Source organism: Arachis ipaensis, chromosome B3, assembly GCF_059453495.1.
Source record: "Arachis ipaensis isolate K30076 ecotype BB chromosome B3, ASM5945349v1, whole genome shotgun sequence".
Lineage (NCBI taxonomy): Eukaryota > Viridiplantae > Streptophyta > Magnoliopsida > Fabales > Fabaceae > Arachis > Arachis ipaensis.
In genome coordinates this window covers 13,939,107-13,951,065 of record NC_142438.1, presented here as the reverse complement: position 1 = coordinate 13,951,065, position 11,959 = coordinate 13,939,107, and positions in this window count along the sequence as shown.

Genomic DNA, 11,959 nt, shown 5'->3' with positions numbered 1-11,959 from the left:
CCGAAGAGAACGTCGTCGTGGCGCATCTGACCCAGCCGAGGAGAACACCGTCGTCGCACACCTGAGAAGAGAGAGGGGTCGTAGTACTCTTGCATGCAGAAAGCGGGTTCGGTCAGAGAAGAAAGGGAGGCGGCACTGTGGATGGAGGTTCTGCCATTGACGATGTTACAGTCGGCTGATGAAGAAAAAGGTATTTCTTTTTTTTAAAACATTTTTATTTTATTTTTCTTCTTTTCAGAAATTGATTTAGTTATGATACTGTTCTATTTTTTTTTAAATCTGCTTCTATTTTTTATGAAGGCTGAGATTGATTTACAGAAGATTCAGTTGATGGCTACTTCTACTTCTGATTTTTGCTGAAATAAATTTTAAATTGGATGAATGGATTTCTTGATTTTTTATGGTTGATGGCTTTTTCTATTTCTAGTTTTGTTAAAGTGAATTGAAATTAGATGAATGGATTTGAAAATTTTATGTTTTGAGTATTTTTTGGTGTTTGATTAATTTAGTTTGGGTATAGATTATAAACTTATGAGTGAATCGGTTGAGGTCCGATCCTCTACCACTACCACCACTACCATTGATTTCGGTCTGGTTTGTTGTAGGAGTAGTTTTGGATTCCATGGCAAGAGTTGGTGCAAATTGAGTTATGAAAGGTTGAAAAAGTGAGTTGAGGTTGAGTGTAGGGTAGTTTAGGAATTTTATTAAAAAATCAACAAAAAATTAAGATTTTGATACTTTTGTCGTATGGAACCCATCTTTCATAGGTACAACGTTGATTTTCTTAGTTTATGGGTATTTTTGTCAGCGTTCGTAAACTTCATGGAACCCATCTTTCATAACAGTCTCTCATCTATTTTTCGGCTTAACTCACTAAGGGAGAATGTAAAATTGACACAATTTTTTGTTAACATAGTTTTTGTCACATTATAAATAAAAAAATAATATGTATGTGCCACATGGATATATATATTAAGTTAGTCTAATTATGGAGTAGGAATTTACTTAGTTTTTTAAATTAATTAATAATTTAGTGATTAAGTTGAGATTCAAATGAAAATAAAAAAATAACTTTGATTATACTTACTTCTTAACTATCACACTAAACTAAGTTATATTAAATACAAAAATATCGAATGATTTCAACTTTAAGTTTCTTGTAGAATACCTTCTAATAACTTTATTGAACAACATTTGTCATGATCCAAAATGAGCCATCACCGGATTCAGGAAAATAATCCCCTAACAAATCTAACTGACTCAAAGATAAATTGAATAAGAAAGTTACAAATATTTTAAATAAATTTACAATTTCTAAAATGAATAATTATATATTTTTAACAAAAGGTAAAATAAATAAATATAGATAGATATTGCCTATGACATATAAAGCATATACATTTAGGAACTCTACGAAGAATAAGTACTCATTGCAGATAGTTAATTTTGAATAGAAAGTCTCACATAATTAAGTATTTGTTCCTGAAAAATATTTTTAGAAAAATGGGGTGAGTTTTGCAACTCAGATACTAGACAATACATCTATAATCAACATGAGATAATATAAATATTATTATCAAAGTAATTTTAATTAGAAAATAGTAGTTGATAATAATAAGTGAATCAATAAGGGAGTTCTCATACAGAAATCAAATCAAAAGTCCACACTTGGGCGGCTCCACCTCTATGGGTAGTCCTTTCCTCTAGTGTGTCCATATGGAATAACAGATCCAACGTGTGGCCTATATGTTAGGCTAGCAACGCCCCTGCTAGTTGAGGTCTAAGCCAGATGCATCTAGGTTAATGTCATAACCATCGTTAACTACGGTTTTTTAATACGAGCCTCCCAAACCAATTCAAAATATATAATTTCGAATATAACAAATTCTTTAGTCTTTCAAACATGAGGTATCAAATTAAATAATACTTTCTCATCCAATTCATATTCAATCATATTTTCTCAATTTTAAGGCATTTCAAACATATTTTACAATTTCAAAACAAGTGAGTACCAACAAAACTTCAATGCTTCAAAAATACATATTCGAATAAAATCAAATACTTTAAAATAACATAAAACTTGTTCATACATACATATAGTCTCATAAAAACATATAATCTCATGTGCATATTAAAATGAGCTTAACAAAAATCAATATTTAGTTCTAATAAATCAATTATTAAAATTAACTTTAAAATCCTTTGATGATAATCTTTGTAAGTATAACTAAGTTCAAAGCACCGTATATCAAAATAATTATAGACGTAAAGTCAAACAATTATAAATGTAAAGCCTACTCACAATTTGGTCCTAAAAGACCGAAAAGACCAAACCCGGAATACCAAATTAAAGGGTGAGGATGGTTGGAATAGAATGGATCGAAAGAACGGGCAGTGACAACAACTCCAACTAATCCCACTGCAATAACATTGTAATAATCACAGCTATGGCGGTCGAAATAGAACAGAACGGAAACAAGGTAGCATCAACGGAATAGTAGCAGAGCAAAAGTAGAAACGAGGCAAGTTAAAGGAGATGACCTAGACCATAACAGAGGCACTTTAGCGGCGTCTTCTCTAGAAACCGCAACAGCGACATAAGATCTGGTAGGATGCTTAAACCAGAAGCAGAGGCAACCACCAGCAGCGGTGCCAGCAAGGAACGACTCTGATGGCGGTGTGCAGCTCGACAGTGACCTTCTTCCCCAGCAATGGCAACAGCAGCAATAGCTTACACCACCGCTACCTCTCTTCCCGGTGACGAGCTTTGTCGCGTTCTCCTTCCCCCTTCATGAAGTCTCTCTTTCTCTCTTCGGCCTCATCGGCAGTACAGTAGTTCGACGACGGCGAGGCTAGCTTCAATGGCGGTGGCTAGGGCTCCAGCAGTGACGGCAATGGAACCTCCTCTGTTCACCATGCCTCTCTTCTCTCTCCTCGGGCTCCCCTCAGCAACACGACGGTCCTCCATGCGCAACCACCACTTGCAGCCACCACCACGACAGCGTGACCCTAACCAGCGTCGTCCTCCTTCCTCACCCCCTTCTTCCTTTCTTCTCCCTCTCTGTTTTCCCTCTCTCTTTTTCCTCCTTTCATTTTTAGCCATGTGTGTGTGTTAGGAGAGAGTTAGGGTTTGGTTTGAGAAAAGGGGGAGTAAGAGTATTGTAGAGATTTTACATTCTATCCTTCTTACAAAAATTTTCGCCCTCGAAAATTCGAAAATTGATATAATCTGCAAAAATTTACATAGTTTTAGCACTTTACCAAATATGAGAAAGAAGTATAATGAGGTGCAAAAGTTACAAGATAGGTTTTTGTTAAAACGATGCGATTGGCATTCACCTACTATCGTTCCCTTGACAACTTAGATATACATAGCACTTTTCACTTAGTTTGTCAATCTCCTCAAAATACACTTTTACTTCATAATCTCTTGGTTCTGTTGTACATCTCCTTGGTAGTAACCGGTCTCACGTCAAGCCTTAGAATTACAACTTTTTGAACTTCAACATCGATAAGTTGTGTCCTAACAAACTAACGTATCGCTTGCTAATCTAGGGATCACACGTGACACCGAAACACACTCGAGTTTACTCAAAAGGACACTCGAGTTTATCGGTATCGATTGATCATAACTTGATTTTAAAGGTGTAAAATTATCAATATTTTCTTTTCTTTTCATGTGTTTCCTACTTTTAGTTGGTTCATTTATTTCAAAATTTTTTTTCATATGTTTCCTTTGCTCGTTCTAAATATTTTCTTTATTACTATACTTTGATTGATTGTGTTTGAATATTTTGTTTTGTTTATTGTTATTGATGTTTAGAAGTAGAAATCTTCAGGTGATACCATTTTTTATATACTAGCTTCTAATTTTGGATGCAACATCTATGTCTTTTTTCTAATTTGCTCTTTCAATTATTTGCAATACTTGTCATTTTGGCCTTTTTAGAGTCTTCATGATGTTGATGAGGAATATGGTGAAAATTTTTTCGGTGATTTCAACATTTACTTGTGCCCTAAAGCCTTTTATGCTATGATGATATTGTTCTGCTGGACCTTATTTTGTTTTGTTTGCTTTCTAGTTTTGTTGGAAAAAAAATCTATATTCTATCTAGCGTTGTCACATCTTGTGGTATGATTGCTGAGTATGGTGCATACAGAGGACTAAAAATTATAACCTGCGAGGAATAGTTCTTCTAAACTCCCTCGTTTCTTTATCCAAGTAATGGTAATCGTTATGTTTAGGAACATTAGGTATTCTTCTTGGGATAGTTTATGTTGAAGTATGCGCTATAATCGTGCCACGTGATTTGACGTATCATTCATTTTTCTATATTTCATATCGGGAGTTTCTTGTTTCAATTCTTGTTGAAATAAATTTGATTATTTTGTTTCATGTCCTACATCTTATGCAAATCTTGATTTGATCGTGCTTTTGACTATACCAGATATTCTCGACAACACAAGTGCTAACATTTCATTCCTTTACGTGAACTATGTAACTCCTTGATGTAATTTGCAATTGCTTTACTGTGTTACATCGTATCTTCTAGTATTCTCCTGGAATTCTTGTTCCAGATCTTCTTTGAAAATGTTTTTTGATTTGATTCTTCTCTTACCTGATCGCGTCCTTAATCATCCTCTTAAATCTTTGTAAAAATAGTCATTGATTTTGGTTAACCTCTTTTTGTGAACTTTGTACTTCTTTAATTCAACTTGAACTTATTTTGACCTAATACACCATATTTTCTTTTTATTATTTCCATCAAAATTTCTTGATTCAGATTTTTTTGTTAAGATGCGATTGACTCTTTCTGACACACTTCATTATTCTTAAGCATCTTTCTAGCACAGTTCCAGCACGAGGGTAGCACAACTCTCGGGTTAGCACGCATGAGGGCCAACAATGCATACGACGCGTGCGCGTCAGGTACGCGCACGCGTGAACGGCCAATATGTAAAATCGACGCGCACGCATCAGGGACGCGTACGCGTGATGGTGTTTGTGCTACTAGCACAGTTCCAGCCCCAAACCAGCACAACTCGCGGGTCATACACTCATTTACGTCGATCTCCAGGGTCACGCGTACGCGTCAGGGACTCTTACGCGTGGTCTAGTGAAAACGCATGCGACGCGCACGCGTGAGGTACGCGTACGCGTGGGCTTGCTTGTGCGCAAGGCACGTGTCCAGCACCACTCCAGCCCAACTCTCTGTTCAATCCTGGGTGTTGCGTATTCACGCATGACGCGTACGCGTCAGCGCGCGTCGCTCATCCCCCCTCCCCCCTTTTTTATTTTATTTTTTATTTTTTTATGCAAAATGTAGAATGCAGAATGCAGATGCTAATGCAGACATTATGAATGAACACTAATAAAAATAGAATAAAATAAAACTAAGAATAAAATAAAATAAAATAAAACTAAGACTGAAAAAGAACGATCATACCATGGTGGGTTGTCTCCCACCTAACACTTTTAGTTAGAGTCCTTAAGTTGGATAATTGGTGAGCTCCTTGTTATAGCGGCTTGTGCTTGAACTCATCCAGGAATCCCCACCAATGTTTGCAATTCCAATAACCTCCGGGGTCCCAAACTAGGCGCAGAAAGCCTTCAAGCAAGTTGAAGCAAGTGACAAGGCCCCAAGAGTGTTGATTGCTAGAATGAATTCTAAGGCCCCAAACCTTACTTTTGCACCCGTCTTCGTGTTGATCACCATTGTTCCAACCGGATGGCAAGCAATCTAAATTCCCAATAAAGTACCCAAACAACTTCCTAGACCCATTTAATCGAGCTTTACACCAACTCTGACAATTAGGCCTTGAGCTTCCAACCCTAACGAACCTAGGATTGTATTGCCAACCACTAACCATCTCTCTTTTACGCTTAAAGCCACAAAGAGCTCTAAGTTGCCCATCCGTCTCAAGCAAATCATATTCAAGGGGAATTATAAAACTTAGAGATAAGAGGTTTACCCGCTTGAATGAAAGGATGGATGGTGATGGCTTGGGGAGAGGTGTTTCCAATGGCCTTACAAGCTCCACTCCCTTGTGCTCTTCTTTGAATTCTTCCACCTCCTGGCAAGCCTCTTCAACTGTAACCGCGCCCTGATCAAATTCTTCTAATTCTTCCCCATCACTCAAGTCATAAGTTGGAGGTTGAGAAAAATCTACCTCCACATCGTCTTCAGATTCACTTGGAGAAGGTTCTTCAAATTCAAGGGGTTCAACTGCAGATGCAGGTTCATCACTAGAAGGACTTGGTTCATGATCATCATCACCAAGGGGACTTACCTCTTGATCTATTCTGTCCAATTCTTCATAAGAAACATGCCTTGAAGGTTGTGCACTATCCTCCTCAACATCGATTTCAAGCTTCTTGGCGGAATTCTCTATGACTCTCGATTCCCATGGAGGTTCAGCATCTCCTAGGTCTTCAACCACTTCTTCTTCTCCGATAATTATGGGTTCCTCCAATTGTTCTAGTACAAAATCACAATCCTCATTTTCCACCGGAGTTTTTAGTGACTCTTTCATGCTACGTTCTTCATTAGATTCTCCACATGAAGCCATGGGGGTTCCTTGAGTGTCCAAATGTTGGGAAGCTAATCGATTTATCGCTTGCTCCAGTTGATGAAGAGTTGCATGAAATAGATCCACTGTTTCCTTGAGACGGTCCCTTGGCTCTTGTTCCTCTTGGGTAACGTGATTGGGATTATATGGCTCATGGATCAATGGATATGGAAAAGGTGGCTCTCGGGAGTAATTGGATTGGAATTGGGGTGGCTCTATGTATGGTTCATATGGCTCATAAGGTGGTTAGTATGGTGGATAAGGGTTAGAGTCATATGGTGGTGCTTGGTAACACGGGACTTGTGAGTATGGTGGTCTAAGGGTATATTGAGGAGGGGGTCCATAGGTATGTGGTGGTGGTTGATGACACGTATAGGAAGGACATGGTGGAGCTTGTTGGTAACTACAAGGGGGTCCACCATATCCATCATCTTGGTACGCATCCTGGAATGGCTCTTGACCATAGTAATTTGGTGGAGGTTGGTTGTAACGAAAGGGTCCACCATAACTATTGTCTTGGAATGCATCGTGGAATGGTCGTTGCCCATGGCACATTGGAGGAGGTTGTTGCTGAAAGGGTTGATCAAATCTTTGTGGCGCCTCCCATCTTTGATTGTTCCGACCTCGATGCATGTTCTCATTATAGCGTCCATTCCATACAACATAATTTGAACCAAACTCATAGCCAAAGTGATGAGAATTCATAGTAGCAAATAAAAACAAAAACTAATAAAAATAAGCAACTAAGTCCTAAAGCTAATAAAAACTAACAAACAAGCAAAAAAAATATTTACAGTAACCAATAATAAGGCACACGTTTGCAATTCCCCGGCAACGGCGCCATTTTGACGAACGGATTCTTGTGTGGTCTAGAATTCACAAATAAGTTCTCGTTGAAAGTATAGCTTCTAAACCAACAAAGAATCATTTCATACAAAAGTTTTGGTTGTCACAAGTAACAAACCCCTAATAAAATTGATAACCGAAGTATTTAAACCTCGGGTCGTCTCTCAAGAAATTGCAGGGAAGTGTACTTATAATTGGTTATGAGATTGTATCTTTTTGGGGTTTTGAATAAGGAACAAGAAAAGTAAATTGCAAGAATTAAACTAATAGCTAAGAAAGTTCTTGGCAAGGATTGATAATTAGAAGTCTTATCCCTATTATCCTTCTCAATTGTGATGAGAATTATCTATTGCTCCCACTTAGTCAACCTCTAACTATGAAGGTAAGTCAAGTGGATGAATCAATATGAATCCTCGAGTCCTAGTCAACTCCCAAGGAAAGACTAGAGTTAGTGGAATTCAAGTCAATTAGCAACTTTCAATTATCAATCAACAAAAGAGTTTGATAACTCAAGAGTCTCTAATTACTCAACCAAAGCCAAGAATATAAAAAGCTAATTTAAAACCCTCCCAAGTATTTTATCAAACACTTGGAAGGCACAACATAAAAGCATAGAAAACTAACAAGGAATATTAAATCCAAACAACCAATTGCAAACATCAATGACTAACAAATAATAGAAGAAGCAATAAATATGAAATACCTCAAATTGCATTAATAAGAAATTGAATCTAACATGGAGTTCATAAACCAAATTGGGGAAATAAACAATTCAACAAGAGAAATAGATAAACTAAAGTTCTAGAACTAATAAGAGTAGAAGAGAAACTAAATTAAACTAAGTAGAAATCCAGAATTAAACAAATCTAATCCTAAAATCCTAAACCTAGAGAGAGGAGAGAGCCTCTCTCTCTAGAAAACTACATCTAAAACCTAAATTTTGTGAATGAGAAGTGAATGAATGAATCTCCGTGATTCCTCCACTCTATAGCCTCTAATCTATGTTTTATGGGGCGAAAACTGGGTCAAAAACAGCCCAGAAATCAACCCAACAATTTTTGATACGTCAAGCACGTGGCTCTGTCACGCGTACGCGTCGTCCACGCGTACGTCTGGATTGAACTTTCGCCAGGTCATGCGTACGCATGACCCACGCGTGCGCGTCACCTAAAAGCATGACAACTATGGAAAATTATATATCATTTTGAAGCCCTGGATGTTAGCTTTTCAACGCAACTGGAACCGCCTCATTTGGACTTCTTTAGCTCAAGTTATGGTCGATTTAGTACGAAGAGGTCAGACTTGACAGCTTTAGCAATTCCTTCAAATTCTTGTATTCCTTCTACTTTTGCATGCTTCCTTTCCATCCTCTAAGCCATTCCTGCCTTATAAACCGTGAAATCACTTAACACACATATCACGACATCGAATGGTAATAAGAGAGGAATAAAATTAGCAAAATTGAGGTCAAGGAAGCATGTTTTCAATCATAGCACAAAATCAGGAAGAAAAATGTAAAACATGCGAATTCTATGAATAAGTGTGAGAATAGTGGATAAAATCCACTCAATTAAGCACAAGATGTACCACGAAATAGTGGTGCATCACGCACCTATTGAACTGGGCCCAAATGGGTCCGTGGGCCTAACCGGCCAGCATTTAAGTGAACCCAAACCCAAACCTAAGTAGAACAATGTAAGTAGTAACAACCTAGAACAAATAAAACAGAGTTTCAAACTAATAATTATGTCCTAACAACCTTCCACAAGCAAAAAAGAGTTCTAAATTTCTACTAGAGACCTACTGCTAAAGCTACAAACTATGTTCTAGTTCTTCGCAACTACTCTAACCATGGCCACATACAAAAAAATTTTCCATACGGGATTGCAAAGAATTAATCAGAACAAAACTAACCTCAAAGTCGGATGTCCCGGCGTAATGCGATGTCTCGTTCAGCCTGTTGATGTCTCCGACGTTTACCGCCTGGCATGCCATCGCATTATCAGTCGATAATACGGTCAGAAAGGGATAATAGAGAGGAGAAATTGGGTTGACAAGGTCAAAGTGGGGCCCAAAACACGCTGTGAATGACATATACTTATAGGCGTCAACATGTCTTATCTCGTTTACAGTGTATACGAGATATACACGTGTTAGGCTGCCGTGTCTTATCTTGTTCACACTGTAAACAAGATATGTGCATAATCATCTCGTTTACAGTGTAAATGAAATAACACTGGGTTATTTATTTTGGTAATTATTTTTTAAATTATTTATTTCAGTAATTATTATAATTATTTTATTTATTAAAATAAAAAATCTTGATAATATAGAAAAAGAATAATTTTAAGTAAAAAGATGAATTTTGACTGAATGACTAAAATAGAATAAAATAATATATTTAAAACAAAATAAAATACTTTAAATATATGAAACAAAACTAAAATTTAAATAAAAGTTAGAAGCAAAATAGGAATTTAACTTTTTGCATCTGGCAAATTAAATCCAATAAAATATAATAGAGAAGTTAAGGCAAGAATAGGTGTGTGTCTAGCAATGGCAGTATGGATCGGGAAGTGTGAGTGTATGTTGGAATAACTGAAGATGTAAATGGAGGAGATGGTGCAAAAATCACCATGTGAGAATAGAGATGAAAATAAAGAATTTTTGTGAAAAATTTTAAAGTGAAGATGAGAATTATATCTCTCACTCCGTAGGAAATTTTTACTCGTATATATATATATATATTATCATCATTTTAATATGACTATACTACGGTGATTACGATAACTATAGTATTTTAAAATTAGAGTAACATTTTTTATTTGTTTAAAAAGTATTGCTTGAAAAAATGTTATAAAAAAAGCTAAAACTAAAAATTGTTTAAAGTTATATAATAATTTTATAAATACTAATAACTCCATTATAATAAAAAAGCTAAAACTAAAAATATTGTTGAATTATCATTAATTATAAGAACTTGCATTGCTCTTTTTAATATTAAAAAGTAAAGAATTGTCAAACGACAAGACCTAATATAGCAGCCATATTTTTTTTAATGATAAAAACACTAATATTTGAATATTAAAAAATGTTATAAATATGAATTCTTCAACATTTACAATTTTTTTGTTATTTTTAAATTATACTGTATATTGTATTTAATATTTAAAAATTGGATATTTATTGTTTTTATCATTTGATATAATTGAAAATATTAAATTTATTTTATCTTAATAATAATAGAGTAAATTACCAACTGTGCCCCCGATTTTGTAAAATGCTAACAATAATAACCTTAATATTTGTTAACGATAATTATACCTTTGAAAATTTAAAAAACGCAACAAATCTGCCAAACCGTGAAGAGAGCCCTTCTTCGTTAAACGGAGCTTGGTGATGTGGCAGACGGAATTTCAACGTGGCATCCGTTAAACCCTAATGTTTTTTCCAATTCACCAGAAGCAGAGGCATGTCCAATAACAATCGAAGGACACAATCAATGGAAAATAGTAGCTCTGAAGGGCTCGAAAAACACGGGAGCAAGCCCTATGACGAGACATGCTTCTGTCGTCTTCAGGTGGTGGCGTTGAAGTCGAAGACGAGAAGAATCCCAGGAAGATGGTTTTTCAGGTATTCTCTGTGGAAGGTATGTTTGAATTTTCTGGTGAATCTGTCCCTTCCCTATTGAGAATTGAGCTTGATGAATGGCTTTTGTGCTGGGCAGACGAAGAACATTGGGTGCCGTTATTTTCAGTGGATGGACGAAATCAACGAGAAATCTGTTGGGCTGGAGGAATCATCCAAGAATGGAACACTAGTATGCAATGAATGTGGAGTATTGAAAGAGAGATTTACTAGTGTTGAGACTGAGACCATACACAGAGATGGAAATGATAATGGAGCACATAAAGAGAGTTGAATTGTTTCTATGCATCCTTCTGTGTGGAATTGTACTGAGTTTGATTATGAGTGTGATTTGTTTGGTTAGAAACAATTGTACTGAGTTGAATTGTTTCCATTGACTGTGTCCTTCGATTGTTATTGGACATGCCTCTGCTTCTGGTGAATTGGGGAAAACATTCTCTCTCATCTCTATATAAAGGAGAAACGAGACTGAAGTCCTTAACGGATGCCACGTTGGAATTCCGTCTGCCACATCACCAAGCTTCGTTTAACGGAGAAGGGCTCTCTTCACGGTTGGACAGATTTGTTGCTTTTTTTTAAATTTTCGAGGGTATAATTGTCGTTAACAAATATTAGGGTTATTATTGTCAGCGTTTTACAAAATCGGGGGCATAATTGGTAATTTACTCATAATAATAACTCGGCCATTACATCTTGGTCCGTTCCATATTATTCGATAACTACCACATATTACTCAGAGAACAAGTCCTGATCCATTACCTATAACTTGGTCAATAAAATTTATACATTGGCCCAAATAAGTTATAACTCGGCCCATAATTCAAAAATGGGATAGCACTTAGCATAACGGTATGATGATTCCATCACACACGTTATCACCAACAATTCAGTGAAA